Consider the following 12,861-nt stretch of genomic DNA (forward strand, 5'->3'; position numbering starts at 1 on the left):
GTTGTATTATCAATGATGTAGGTTGAGTTTGACACTGAGACATGATACACAGTGTTCAGTTTATTGTAGCGCAGACAGTGTTCTCTGTATCCTGTTGATCACAGATTTAACAGTAAAAGCAAAGACACAGTGATGGCCACACAAACATTCCCATGGCTTGTGTGATAAAAAACTTAGCACTGTCAGGAGTGAAGCAGAAGAGAAGCTTTTTGATGTGCTCGGTTGTTTTGCTCATTTTTATTTGGTGTCTGTTGTTTATAAATGTTGATGATCAAAGACACATGTCCTGTAGGTAAAACCTCAAATTTGATATGAAAGAATCAGTCAGATCTGGCCCCTATATACTCTCTCAACCGTCCCTCACTCTGTTTGCTCATTAGCATGGAAGATGGCAACAGGGTTATTGGTAATGGGTGAATGCCGTAACGTAAAACGTAAAACAACCACATGCTAACAGTGGTATTGGCAGTGTATGCGTAAGGTTTTTAGTTCTGCAGGTCATACATAACATCATATCACACACACTTGTGGAGAACAGCTTAATTTTGTGTTCCTCATATGGCCCAGAGGCATTGCATCACTATAAATACATGGTTGTCAGGCACCTGTAATACACCTTAGAAGGCTCTTGCTTGTTCTGCTTGATAGGTGATGGGGGCTTACTCAGTGTACAAAGAGTACTCTTACTGATTTTCTTTAAAATTTAATGTTCATTTGCTCCTTCTGTTCCAATTCACAATTGCAGACCATGCAGATGTAATGTGACCACAATAAATCGCACACTCAGCTCCATCTTGCTAACCACGCTAACTGTGCCACATGTTTAACAGGACTTGTGTATATGTAACTTCCAAAAAAACAACTATCAAGTCGTCCATTTAAGTATAGAATTAGAATGACCTGGATGACTGAGAACCTTCATCAACATGTTTAATGCTTACAATTAATCCAGTGGTGCTGACTAGGGCTGACCGATATGGACAAAATGTCATATCTCGATATTCATGCCAGATATCTTGATATCGATATGATACAATATGACTATGGGTTCGGTGAAAACCAAGCATTTTTCAGAAAAATAAAGAGATTATTTTAAGCCATATACAAATGGTTGATAGAGAAAATCATTACCAAATTATCACAAACTCATTACAGAGACAAATATATTTGAAGTAACAACAGTAGCGTGAGGGAGAAGATGTGCATTTTTACGATGAACAATGACATCCTTATCTGGAGAGAAAGAGTGAAAGTGAAGATCGAGACACAGCAGCTTCAGTTTATCGGTGAAGTACCAGTGGAATCTAGAAAGAAGTCAGAGAATTAACGGATCAACAGAGTAAACGGCAGCTATCCGGGCTCAAATCCACAGAGCAAGCGGCTGCGGTGTTCGCTCCTGCTGCCCCAGCCAGCCCCCGACACACTGGCCTGCTGCCTGCACAGCCGCTCGGGAGGGGAGAGACCCCGGCGCTGCTGCAGAGGAGCCATGGACTGCGATGACTCTGAGCAGCAGGAGAATTTACAATATGATATATTTCTCGTCTTTCCCTTGATGATCTGAATAAGTCACTAAATGTGTCGCTAGTCGCTTTTTAGAAATAAAGTCGCTAAGAGGGTCTGAAAAGTCACTAAATTTAGCAAGAAAGTTGCCAAGTTGGCATCACTATGTGTGTGTATGTGCGCGCGTCTCCGTCTCCCTCACTAACACCCTCATATGTTTGTCATTGGTTGGCTTCAGCTGTCGATCCACAGCAAGCATGAAATGAGGGTTGTAGTTGGCTGGCCTTAGCGGTGCATTCAAGGGCAATCGTAAAAATTATGTTTGTTGTGACTGCCAGAGCTGTACATGCAGGGCGAGCGGGGAAATCTATATCGTTTATATTGTTTATTTTTCGATATTAATATCTTGAATGTTCATGTATAGATATAGAATAACGATATATCGTTCAGCCCTAGTGCTGACAGTTGAAGAAAATTATTATAGCTGTTTTTCAGCTGGTCTAAATGTTCCTGATTCTCTGCCGGTTGTAGCTGGGCTTTACATTGATAAAAAAGGGCTGTCTGGGGGCTCCATACTAATGTTTTACACTGGTTGCACTGATTGCAGTATGGTTCACAATATAGTGGGAGTGAGCCTTTTGGCAGCTCAAACACAGAAATAGGATTAAAGGTGCAAAGAAATGTTTTTTTTTTTCTTTTTTTTTTTTTTTTCATTTAAATCACATCACACTCAACAAGAACAAACACCTAAATTCCAGTTCAGTTGCGGAAAGACTTTGAAAGCATAATCTGCCACAACTATGGGAAAGTGTACATTTAAGTGCTGGTTTGAGCAACCAGAATTCAGTGGGTTAAAAGCGTACCTAATAATGAATTTGATGCACAGTGTACACTCTGCAAGAGAACCCTTAACTTGGGCACACTTGGTGTGAAAGCAGTGGTGTCAGACACAATATCTGAAAAACACCAGTTAGCTTCTAAAAGTGTCAAGCGAGGTCGCTCTGTCACACACGTCTGTATGCCTTTATCACCAATTCCCGGTCCAAGTTCATCCAGTTCTGCTCGACCCAAACTCTGCACTGTCTGCCGTCTCGCAGTCAAGAGACATTCAAACCATCTTCAGCTCAACTCTGACGTTGAAAGTGGGGGTGCTTTGGATTTTGAACACCGTTACTAAACATTCTGGCAACAGATTTAGATGTACCCCTCTCTCCTCCAGTTTGATGTGTGGGGAGGTATGTGACAGCCACTCCTATCTTTTCCTTTCTTGCAGCCTCTCGTCTTCCACTGTTCAATAAACTGGTGTGGAACTTCTCACACACACACACACACACACACACACACACCAGGGTTATTATAGTTAAAGGGATGTTCCGGTATGTTTAACCCCCCCCCAGTTTGCGGACCGCTAGCTTACATAGTTTTAGTATCCTCAGAAACGATAGATAAACAAACTCACCTCTTCAGCTGCAGGCTCGTTGTGGGGAAGCCCTGTGAGTCGATTACCGAGTGCAATAGAGTTTCGCAGCTCAATGATGATCATTACTGTACTGCACTCGGTAATTGACTCACAGGGCTTCCCCACAACAAGGAGGCTTGCCAGGTGCTGAGTTTTGTTTATCTTTTCTGACAAGTTCGGCAACGATATCAAATGTTTGATGCCTTGAAATATGTGCTGGGACCCTGTTTCTAATGTTGCTGTTCTGAGCATTATTTGTGGCTTTATGATGGCGGTTTATACTTGGACCCATTTACTGCAGTGTGTCAGGTCGGGGTAAAAAGGGAAAACTATGGAAAGGGAGGTGGACCCAAATGCAGTTAAAGCAGGCAAGATAATGAGAACAAAGGGCGAGCTTTATTTAAAGCTGTTACCAAAAAACAAAAGCAGACAAAAGGGCAAAGTAGCAAAGAAAGCATCAAGACAAAGTAGCAAAATAAAACATTTCAACAAAGTGCAAAAGAAAAAAGCAAAGTACAAATCAAACATACCAAACCAGGACAGAAGCATGAACAGGATCATGAACAGGATCAGGAGCAAGGATCAGGAGCATGGGACAAGAAAATTCGAGGACAGAAACCAGAAGACAGAATACACAAGACAGAATCCAATGACCAGACAAAGAGTGAGGGGAAACACAGAGACTAAATACCCAGAGTCAAAGCTGGGAGGGTGGAGGGGGTCTGGAGGAGGGCCAGAGTCAAAGCCGGGAGGGTGGAGGGGGTCAGGGGGAGGGCCAAGGTTTAAATAAACAAGGAGGTGGAGGCGAGAACTCGGGCCCACTGGGAACCAGGGACATGGACTGAGGCGCAGGTTGGAACCTGCTGGAGACCGGTGACCAAGGCGTAGGCGCGGCCTCAGACTCGCCGGAGGCCGGCGACGAAGGCGTAGGCGCGGCCTGGAACTCGCCGGAGGTCGGCGACGAAGACGTAGGCGCGGCCTGGAACCCGCCGGAGGGCGGCGACGAAGGCGTAGGCGCGGCCTGGAACCCGCCGGAGGGCGGCGACGAAGGCGTAGGCGCGGCCTGGAACTCGCCGGAGGGCGGTGACGAAGGCGTAGGCGCGGCCTGGAAATCGATGGAGGGCGGCGACGAAGACGTAGGCGTGGCCTGGAACTCGCCGGAGGGCGGCGACGAAGACGTAGGAGCGGCCTGGAACTCACTGGAATCCGGCGATGAAGGCGAAGGCTAAGGTGCGGGCTGGAACCCCCTGGAGGCTGGCGACGTAGACGAAGGCGAAGGCTAAGGTGCGGGCTGGAACCCCCTGGAGGCTGGCGACGTAGACGAAGGCGAAGGCGTAGGTGCGGGCTGGGTTCCCCTGGAGGCTGGCGGCGAAGGCGAAGGCGAAGGCAAGGGCGTAGGTGCGGGCTGGAACCCCCTGGAGGCTGGCGGCGTAGACGAAGGCGAAGGCGTAGGTGCGGGCTGGAACCCCCTGGAGGCTGGTAACGAAGGCGAGGGCTGAGACCCACTGAAGACCGGTGGCGAAGGCGTGGACAGAGACCCACTGGCGACCAGACCACTGGCTGGGAAACCCTCAAGGTTCTTGGCCGGACCACCGGCGGAGTTTTGCCGGGAGCTGGTGGTCTGAGAGCCGATGAAGGGTCGGGCCGATGAAAGGCCGGTCCTCCGACCGAGGGGCAGGAACAGGCGCTGGACCTGGCGTGGGCCTCGGCCGGTCCTCCGACCGAGGTGCAGGAACAGGCGCTGGACCTGGCGTGGGCCTCGGCCGGTCCTCCGGCCGAGGAGCAGGAACAGGCGCTGGACCTGGCGTGGGCCTCGGCCGGTCCTCCGACCGAGGAGCAGGAACAGGCGCTGGACCTGGCGTGGGCCTCGGCCGGTCCTCCGACCGAGGAGCAGGAACAGGCGCTGGACCTGGCGTGGGCCTCGGCCGGTCCTCCGACCGAGGAGCAGGAACAGGCCTCGGCCGATCCTCCGACCGAGGTGCAGGAACCAGACGTGGCGTGGGCCTCGGCCGGTCCTCCGACCGAGGTGCAGGAACAAGATGTGGCGTGGGCCTCGGCCAGTCCTCCGACCGAGGTGCAGGAACAAGACGTGGCGTGGGCCTCGGCCGGTCCTCCGACCGAGGTGCAAGAACAAGACGTGGCGGGGGCCTCGGCCGGTCCTCCGACCGAGGTGCAGGTACAGGCCTCATCTGGACCGCCAACTGGGGGCCACTGGCAGGTGTCGACCGGACCGCCGACTGGGGGCCACTGGCAGGTGTCGACGGGGTTGAGACTGAGGCCTGGACTGGGAGCTCGGCTGTGGCTGTGTGTTATTGTTGTGAGGTCGTTTCTGAGGATGCTAAAACTACGTAAGCTAGCGGTCGGCAAACTTTGTCTCTGGGGGGGTCCTACTTGGTGTCAAGGTGTGTTAGAACATGGATTAAACTTACACCGGAATATCCCTCTAACCAAATTAAATTCCCAGATAAAAAAACAAACTAAAACTACTTAATCACTTGAATGAATTAAAACTAAACTGTAATTAAAAACAAACTGAAAAACTAACTAACTAAACTAATCAAATTAAAGCTGCAAGCAGCGATGAATGGGCCCTCGCAGTCAACGCATGTCAGGGCATGCTGCCTTCGGGGTGTGCTGTGTAGATGTGTTCAGGGCAAGACCCTACATGTTTGAGCAATTTTGAGTTGATGCCAAATTGTATGTGGAACTTATAATGAGTTGATGGTTTTGTGGTGAAGCATCAAAATGGACCACACCACCAGGTGTGATGTAGGTGAAAGCTTTTGATAAGTTGTTTGTCCACAGATGCTAGTTGCAAAGTTTGTTGTGAATGGGTCAAATGGCCTAGGAGGAGTTGGAAAAAGTAAGTTTTCAAATTTTCATAGAGCCTCAGGGGCTCATGAGGAAGTACTCACCTGAATTTCATGTCACTGGGACAGACCAATGTGGAGATATGCAACTTTTTGTGTTTTGAGAAAAATGTACAGTAAGTTGTTATTTAATAACTTGAGTATTGTTTGGAATATCAAAATTCTTTTAATGAGTTTTTGTCAGGAGAGTCAGTAGATGGTGTGTGCAAAGTTTGGTGAAAATCGGTGAAATTGCCTGGGAGGAGTTTGAAAAAGTATATTTGAGACATTTCACAAATTTGCAAAAAAGAAAAAAAAAATGGTGGTGAAAATGGCCGTGGCCTATATCACGAGATTCAGCACAGACTTCCTCACCGACTACAGCCCTGGGAAGATGCAGGAGTGGCAGGAATGCAGTGCAATTATTTCAGGATGTTTGTGTAAATTGTTAGTTAAAGGGGATAATCTTTTTTGCAGTCCAGAGTTTTAATGCATAAGTGCAGTTAAATTAGTAAGCTGATATAAAAGCTGTATAATAAACTTGAGTGCACCCAGAATATGTTTTTTTTTATTTCAATGGGGATGTCTGATACATTTCAATATTTTAGAGAGAGAGAAAGAAAAATATTTTGTTTTGATTATTCTTGATTATTATTTTTATTATTTTACAAGTTTATATAGACTAATTTTATGTTACTAGTAGGCTTGGTTGCATCCTAGGCATGATGTATGAGGTCAGGCAGCCATTGAGTGACAGGCTATTAAAACAATAGTATTCGATACTAGAGCAGTCACAGTTATCACCCGTGTTAACTTAACAACAAATCCATGGGAAGCTCAACAACACAGTCAAGTTGGAAAATCATACTGTTATTCCTCTTAATGTCAGAGGTTTTAACTCTCTTAACAAGCATGATTTTGGACTTCTTACGCAGAAACAAAATAAATAGTGCTCTACATTAAGAAATGCATATCAAGCCTAATGATATTGCCAGAGTCCAAAATTGTTGTTACAATGTGTTACAGCGTCAACAGATCATACTTGTACTAGAGGAGTGATGATTTTAATGAAACACAATATAATGTGTTAATTGTTCTACATCCATACAGTGTAAGAAACCTTCCTACATTTTGGGATGGTAGCTGAGCCGACCTACAATCCAATACCATCAGCATTTGACAAGGGACGGGCATAGCATGGATTGTCACAATTATTTTGGTAGATGATCAAGTCTGATTACTCTAAACATGTACATACTGCAGTGACACGTGCCTGGCACTGCTGGAGGACTTCGTGAATGAAATAATGAACAACATGTGTTTATAACTTCTGCCTCACCTACACAAACCTTGATTTCTTTGTCAGATTTTACATGTTTTACATTTTCTGTCTCCATCTTGGTTTTGGCTATGATTCAAAATAAAGAGCCATTGATTAGCAGCCTATGCATTAACATTTATGAGTTGCTTTGCATTAAGCACTTATGGTTGAATGTGGGTGTACGGATGGCTGAATATGAAGCTGATTCACAAGTGCACATTTCCTGGCGGATTTTGGATTTACACTGCTCAAAATGAATGATACTTTAATAATACATCAGATCTTGATGAACAGTTTATCCAAGTTGAAATCTTTACTGATGCACAGTGTATAATTTGTTGAGAACAAAATGATGTAATGGAAATGGAAATGTGGCAGATGAGATTAGCACATATTAGATAGTTTAGGCCCATCGTCTGAAAAACAATAATTCATACAATAACAATTTGACGTATTTGAACAACATTAACAACAGCTACAAAAAGCCATAGTCATTAAATCAGATACATATCTCTCTATAAAAGCAAGGAATCTCTGTCTGTCTGTGTGCCTGTCTGTGTGTGTGTGTGCCTCAAATATCTCTGCAGATCAGGATCAGACTGATCTGAGAGTTTCAACATGGCTGCTGCATGGTTCAAGGGGGTGCACCGTCGCATTTGTTTGGACTACAGTGACACTGTTAATGAATTATTTCATAAATGCATTATGAATTCCGCTAGCATTGTCAAACCACCATAGTCACGTGCACACCAGAGCCAATCACTGCAGAGCCCACGAAACATACCTTAAGAAACAGGCAGATTTATGCAGCAGCACAAGCTGGACCAGGATTTTTCAAGCGGTTCGGTCCCCTTCTGTGCATCTAAACTGACTGTTGTGGATTAATGAGACTAAACAAGTCCGGACCGAGTCTGTTCCAGTCTGAGGAGATCCGGGTACGCGAGGACAACAAAGTGGAATCAGAATCTGTGGATGTTTGTGTGTAGCTAGCTGCCATCCCAACCCCACGGCCGACCTCCCCAGTCGACGGACACACCGGCAGGTCCAAACCGGACAAACACTACCTCATTTGGCCATCGATGAAAAAGCTACTTAACCTACCACTTTTCACATGCTTCCTATGGGCAATGCACTGGTTATTTACAAATGCCCCAAATCACACCCACATTGTTTTAGTGGGCTTTACAATCTGTACAGTGAACAACATCCTCTTTCCTGAGACCCTCGAACTGAGTGAGGAAAAACTTGCCAATGGGAAAAAAAATGGTAAAAACATCAGGAAGAGCCACAGAGAAGGGGGCCCTCTCCCAGGATAGAAAGACATGCAATAGATGTGGTATCTGTAGCACCCTATAATGTAATGACTTCCTAAAAATGTAATAATGCCTGAAAATGTAATAAAATTTGCTCTGAACCCGATTGAAAATGTAATAAATAATGTAATAGCTTAAGCTTACATAGCTTAATGTAATAAAATATCCTGACTGATATTGTAATAACATTTTTACCGATACTGTAATAACTTATTACGTAATTGAGAATTTATTACATTTTCCAAAACTGATAATGTAATACTTGACAGATAATGTAATGTTCATTTTCAGTCCAGAGTTCTACGTTTTGTGTTTTTAGAATCTATGAATATTATATACACTGGATTTGAAACAACAGAATGTCCATTGGGTTAAATTGCAGACCTTGAGTTCCATACAACTATATGCATATGTGCAAATACTCAGGGACATGCAACTACATCCTGGTCCTACTGAGTGGGTGATGGACTTACCTCCTTGGGAGACCAGAATTCCAGCTCAGATATAAGCTTCTGAGCAGCACTGGAGACCCCAGGTAACTCTTTGATAAATGTACCTCTTCACTTCACAGATTTCCAACAAATTACAGCCTCGTGAAAACAACCATAAACCAACGAACAACATTCAGTAACACTTCATTTTAAAAGGGTATGCATAAGCATTCATAACACCTGCATACACATCGCCATGGCAACCGGATGCAAGAGGACGCTGCTTCTCCATCCACAACAAAACTACTTTATCTGCTGAAAATATGGAAGCCAAACTGTCTTTTCAAGCTCTAGGGCTGCGCTACAAACTTTGAAGACTGCACACCAGAACGGTTGGCTCCAGTGGACTCACCTTTTTCCGCCAATCAGCTGTTAGCCTCGCTGGTCAGCTGTTAGCCCTGCTGATAGCCCTGTTGATCAACCATTAGCAACGCTAACTTCCAAACCAGCATTCTCAATTCTCTATCCAGCCTTACACCGTTGGTCCTCTCTCCACTACAACCTCAGGATTATTCACCGCCTGGCTCCTTTATCACTCTCCTCTGCAACTGTGGTCTCCCCCGACTTACGACGATGTTGGTTGGTCGCTGCTCCACAGCTGCTGACCGGGTCTTTAAATACTCAGCGCTGGAGCTCCTGGACCTTTGCTGTAACTTCACCCCAAACTCCATCACTAGGATTAAATCTCTTGGTCACCTTCATTGCCCCTGCTATATGCACAGGGGCTCTAGATGAAAGTTTATTATGGACAATGCTATACCCTGCAGCGCTGGCAACGGTGCTGCTATTCCCTCCATGCTGACTGACAGGTGCTCCATCGCACCAGCTCAACATCATCTAAACCAACCACAGGTGCGCACCCTGAGCTATCTGAGACCCTTGGCTTGTGTAAATGGTGCTGTTTCCTCCACACCCTCTGTATCAGCATCTGTGAACAACACTGCAGCTTTCATGCTGCTAAATCCATATACACTAAACAACAAAGGACTACTCATCTATGACATCATCACAGACAGGAAAAGTGACTTTCTTTGCCTAACTGAGACATGGCAGCATCAACAGGATGTCTTTACTCTGAATCAAGCCACTCCCCCAGGCTATATTTACATCCAGAAGCCCTGCTCTAACGGTCATGGGGTTGGGCTGGCAGTCATACATCGAGCCAACATCCTGGTTAAACAACTTCCAGTGCTGAATGTCACCTCATTTGAGTGTGCAGCCTTCTCTCACAGCTACCAGTTGTCCTCATCTACCGTCCTCCAAAAGTCTCCTCCACCTTCCTGTCTGAGCTGTCTGAGCTCACCCCCATCTGCTCTATGTCTACATCTACACTCCTGCTTGGTTATTTCAACATCCATGTGGACCCCACAAGCTGCCCCTTTGCCTCAGAATTCCTATACTCCTGGATTGCTCCAACATCACACAGCATGTTAAAGGTCCCACCCATGTCAAAGGCCACACACTGGATCTGGTGTGCTCCACTGACACAGTTCACTCCCATCTACAATGCCTGGACCTTGTTGTTTCTGACCACTATGCTGTCCTCTTCACTGTTCCTGTTCCTGTGGCCAAGCAGCGCATAATTCAAAACATCACATACAGGAACATCAAGACAGTGAACACTCTGGCCCTGACCAATATCCTGGAAACCCACCTGGCATCTGATCCCCTTGACACCTCACTGGATGGTGGCCCACTATAATTCTGTCTCCTGGGGTTTTGACTCCCTTGCCGCTCTTAAAACCCAGACTGTCTCATTTACCCATTCTGCCCTCTGGTTCACCACTGAACTCTGCACCCTAAAGACTACTGGTTGCCACCTCAAGAGGCTCTATAAAAGATCTGGCCTTACCGTCCATCATGAAGCCAACAAAGACCATGTTAGGTTTTATAAAGAAGCTCTCTCCAAGGCTAAAACAAACTACTAAACAACCCTCATTGGAGACCAGCAAAATAATCCCAGAATGTTATTTTCCACTATTAACTGGCTCCTTAGCCCTCTCCATGTCCCCCAGCTTTCTGGTGCCACTGACCCCTTTCTGTTGCTCAGTTGTTCTCCCAGGCCAAAGCCTCCACCTGCTCTATGGACCCCATGCCAACAACTCTGGTGAAGTCTTCCCTGCCTGCCCTACGCCCCCTCATGGTGGACATTATCAACTCATCCTTACATATCCAACCTTCCTTTCCTAAGCAAAATCCTGGAAAGAGCAGTTGCCGCCCAACTCCAGCAGCACATGTCCAACCATGAGCTCTATGAACCCCTTTAGTCTAGCTTCAGGGCACGCCACAGCACAGACACTGCCCTCATCAAGATCACCTCCTCCGCCCCTTTACCCAGTCTCTTCATCCCTCGCACCAAACTACAAACCTTCGGTAACAGAACCTTCTGTGTGACAGCCCCCACTCTCTGGAACACTCTCCCAGCTGAAATCTGCAAATTGACTTCTCTGGAGACTTTCAAAAGAGACTTAAAAACCCATCTTTTTGATAAGGCCTATCAGCTCTAGATCCAGCCACACTGTAAGAGCCATATTGAGAAAAGTATTTTGTTTAAATTATTTTTTTGTTAGAATACTATTTTGAGATACAAAAATTTGTATCTTCATGAAGGAAGACATATTATTTCATTATTTTGTAGGATATGTGTTTAACCACTAGGGGGAATGTGCCTGATATATATAAGTCACATGACAAGTGCAGTCTCTCTTCTACATGGTCGGGTGGAGGTGATACAGTTTTCTGACCAAATTGCCAGTTAAGACCTCGACCATTGTAGAACTACAGAGCTTTATTTAACAGTGTTTTATTTTGTATTTGATCTATTTCATCAGTAAACATTTTTTAAATGAAGATTTTTGAGTTTGAGGATTTTTTTTCGCGTCAGACTGGTTGCTATTCACCCGCTCCGTTGGTGGCATGCAGATGTAGTGGGTTGGGAATGCCATATACAAAGTTTTAATATAAACAGTTCCCAGCCACCGTTAATGTTCCACATGGGTCCACAAAAGTTGTTAAAATCCCTATACAGAACCCAACTAAGCATGATATTTACCTCACAAAGAGAACCGTGTTAGGCACATTGGAGCAAATCACAGAAGTGAAACCAGTTAACTGTTCTCCAGGTAGCTCAGAGCCAGTGTCCCATACTGTCAACACACACTCAGCCCAGCTAAGTATGAACAAGCAGAATCTGACATGTGATAAGTATGTGACCAAAGGCCGGACAGGACAAAGATGGCATCCACCCGTTGATGTGTCACACCTGGAAGAGGATCAACAAAAGATTGTGAGAGACATGTCGTATGAAGAGTCAGACGTATTTGCTAAGGATGATTCTGACATTGGCTGCATCCCAAACCTGCAGTTAAAAATTCATCTAAAGGATGAGACACCAGTTCAGACATCATACAATTCCGTTCCCAAGCCTTTGTACAAAGAGGTAAAAGAATATGTCCAGAACCTGCTCAACAAAGGCTGGATAAGAAAATCCACCTCACCATACTCATCTCCTGTGGTGTGCGTCAGAAAGAAAGACAAAAGTCTACGGCTGTGTGTCGATTTTCGAAGTTTGAACCGCAAAACAGTTCCTGACCGCCACCCTCTTCCACGCATCCAAGATCTTCTGGATAACCTGGGGGGCTTCATGTGGTTTTCAATACTTGACCAAGGCAGTGCTTATCACCAGGGTTTTGTTGAAGAGAGCTCCAGACACCTGACTGCATTTAGCACGCCTTGGGGACTATACGAATGGATCCGCCTCCCATTTGGCCTTGCAGCTTTTCAAAGGTGTATGGTGGGGGTCCTCGACGGTCTCAGGGATTAATGCTGCTCCCCATACTTGGATGATGTTCTGTGTTTCTCCAAGACTTTCCAAGCTCATGTTGATGACTTGAGGCAGGTGCTCTGTCGCCTGCGAGACCATGGTGTA

At 45.7% G+C, this 12,861-nt stretch overlaps 1 protein-coding gene across 1 annotated transcript in view; it reads left to right on the top strand.

The window, feature by feature from the left end:
* The window catches only part of LOC119006000, a 44,855-nt gene that overhangs the window by 9,029 nt on the left and 22,965 nt on the right, over nucleotides 1–12,861 (top strand). The gene's annotated exons all lie outside the window — the stretch shown is intronic.

This window comes from Acanthopagrus latus, chromosome 17 (genome assembly GCF_904848185.1).
Source record: "Acanthopagrus latus isolate v.2019 chromosome 17, fAcaLat1.1, whole genome shotgun sequence".
Taxonomy (NCBI): domain Eukaryota; kingdom Metazoa; phylum Chordata; class Actinopteri; order Spariformes; family Sparidae; genus Acanthopagrus; species Acanthopagrus latus.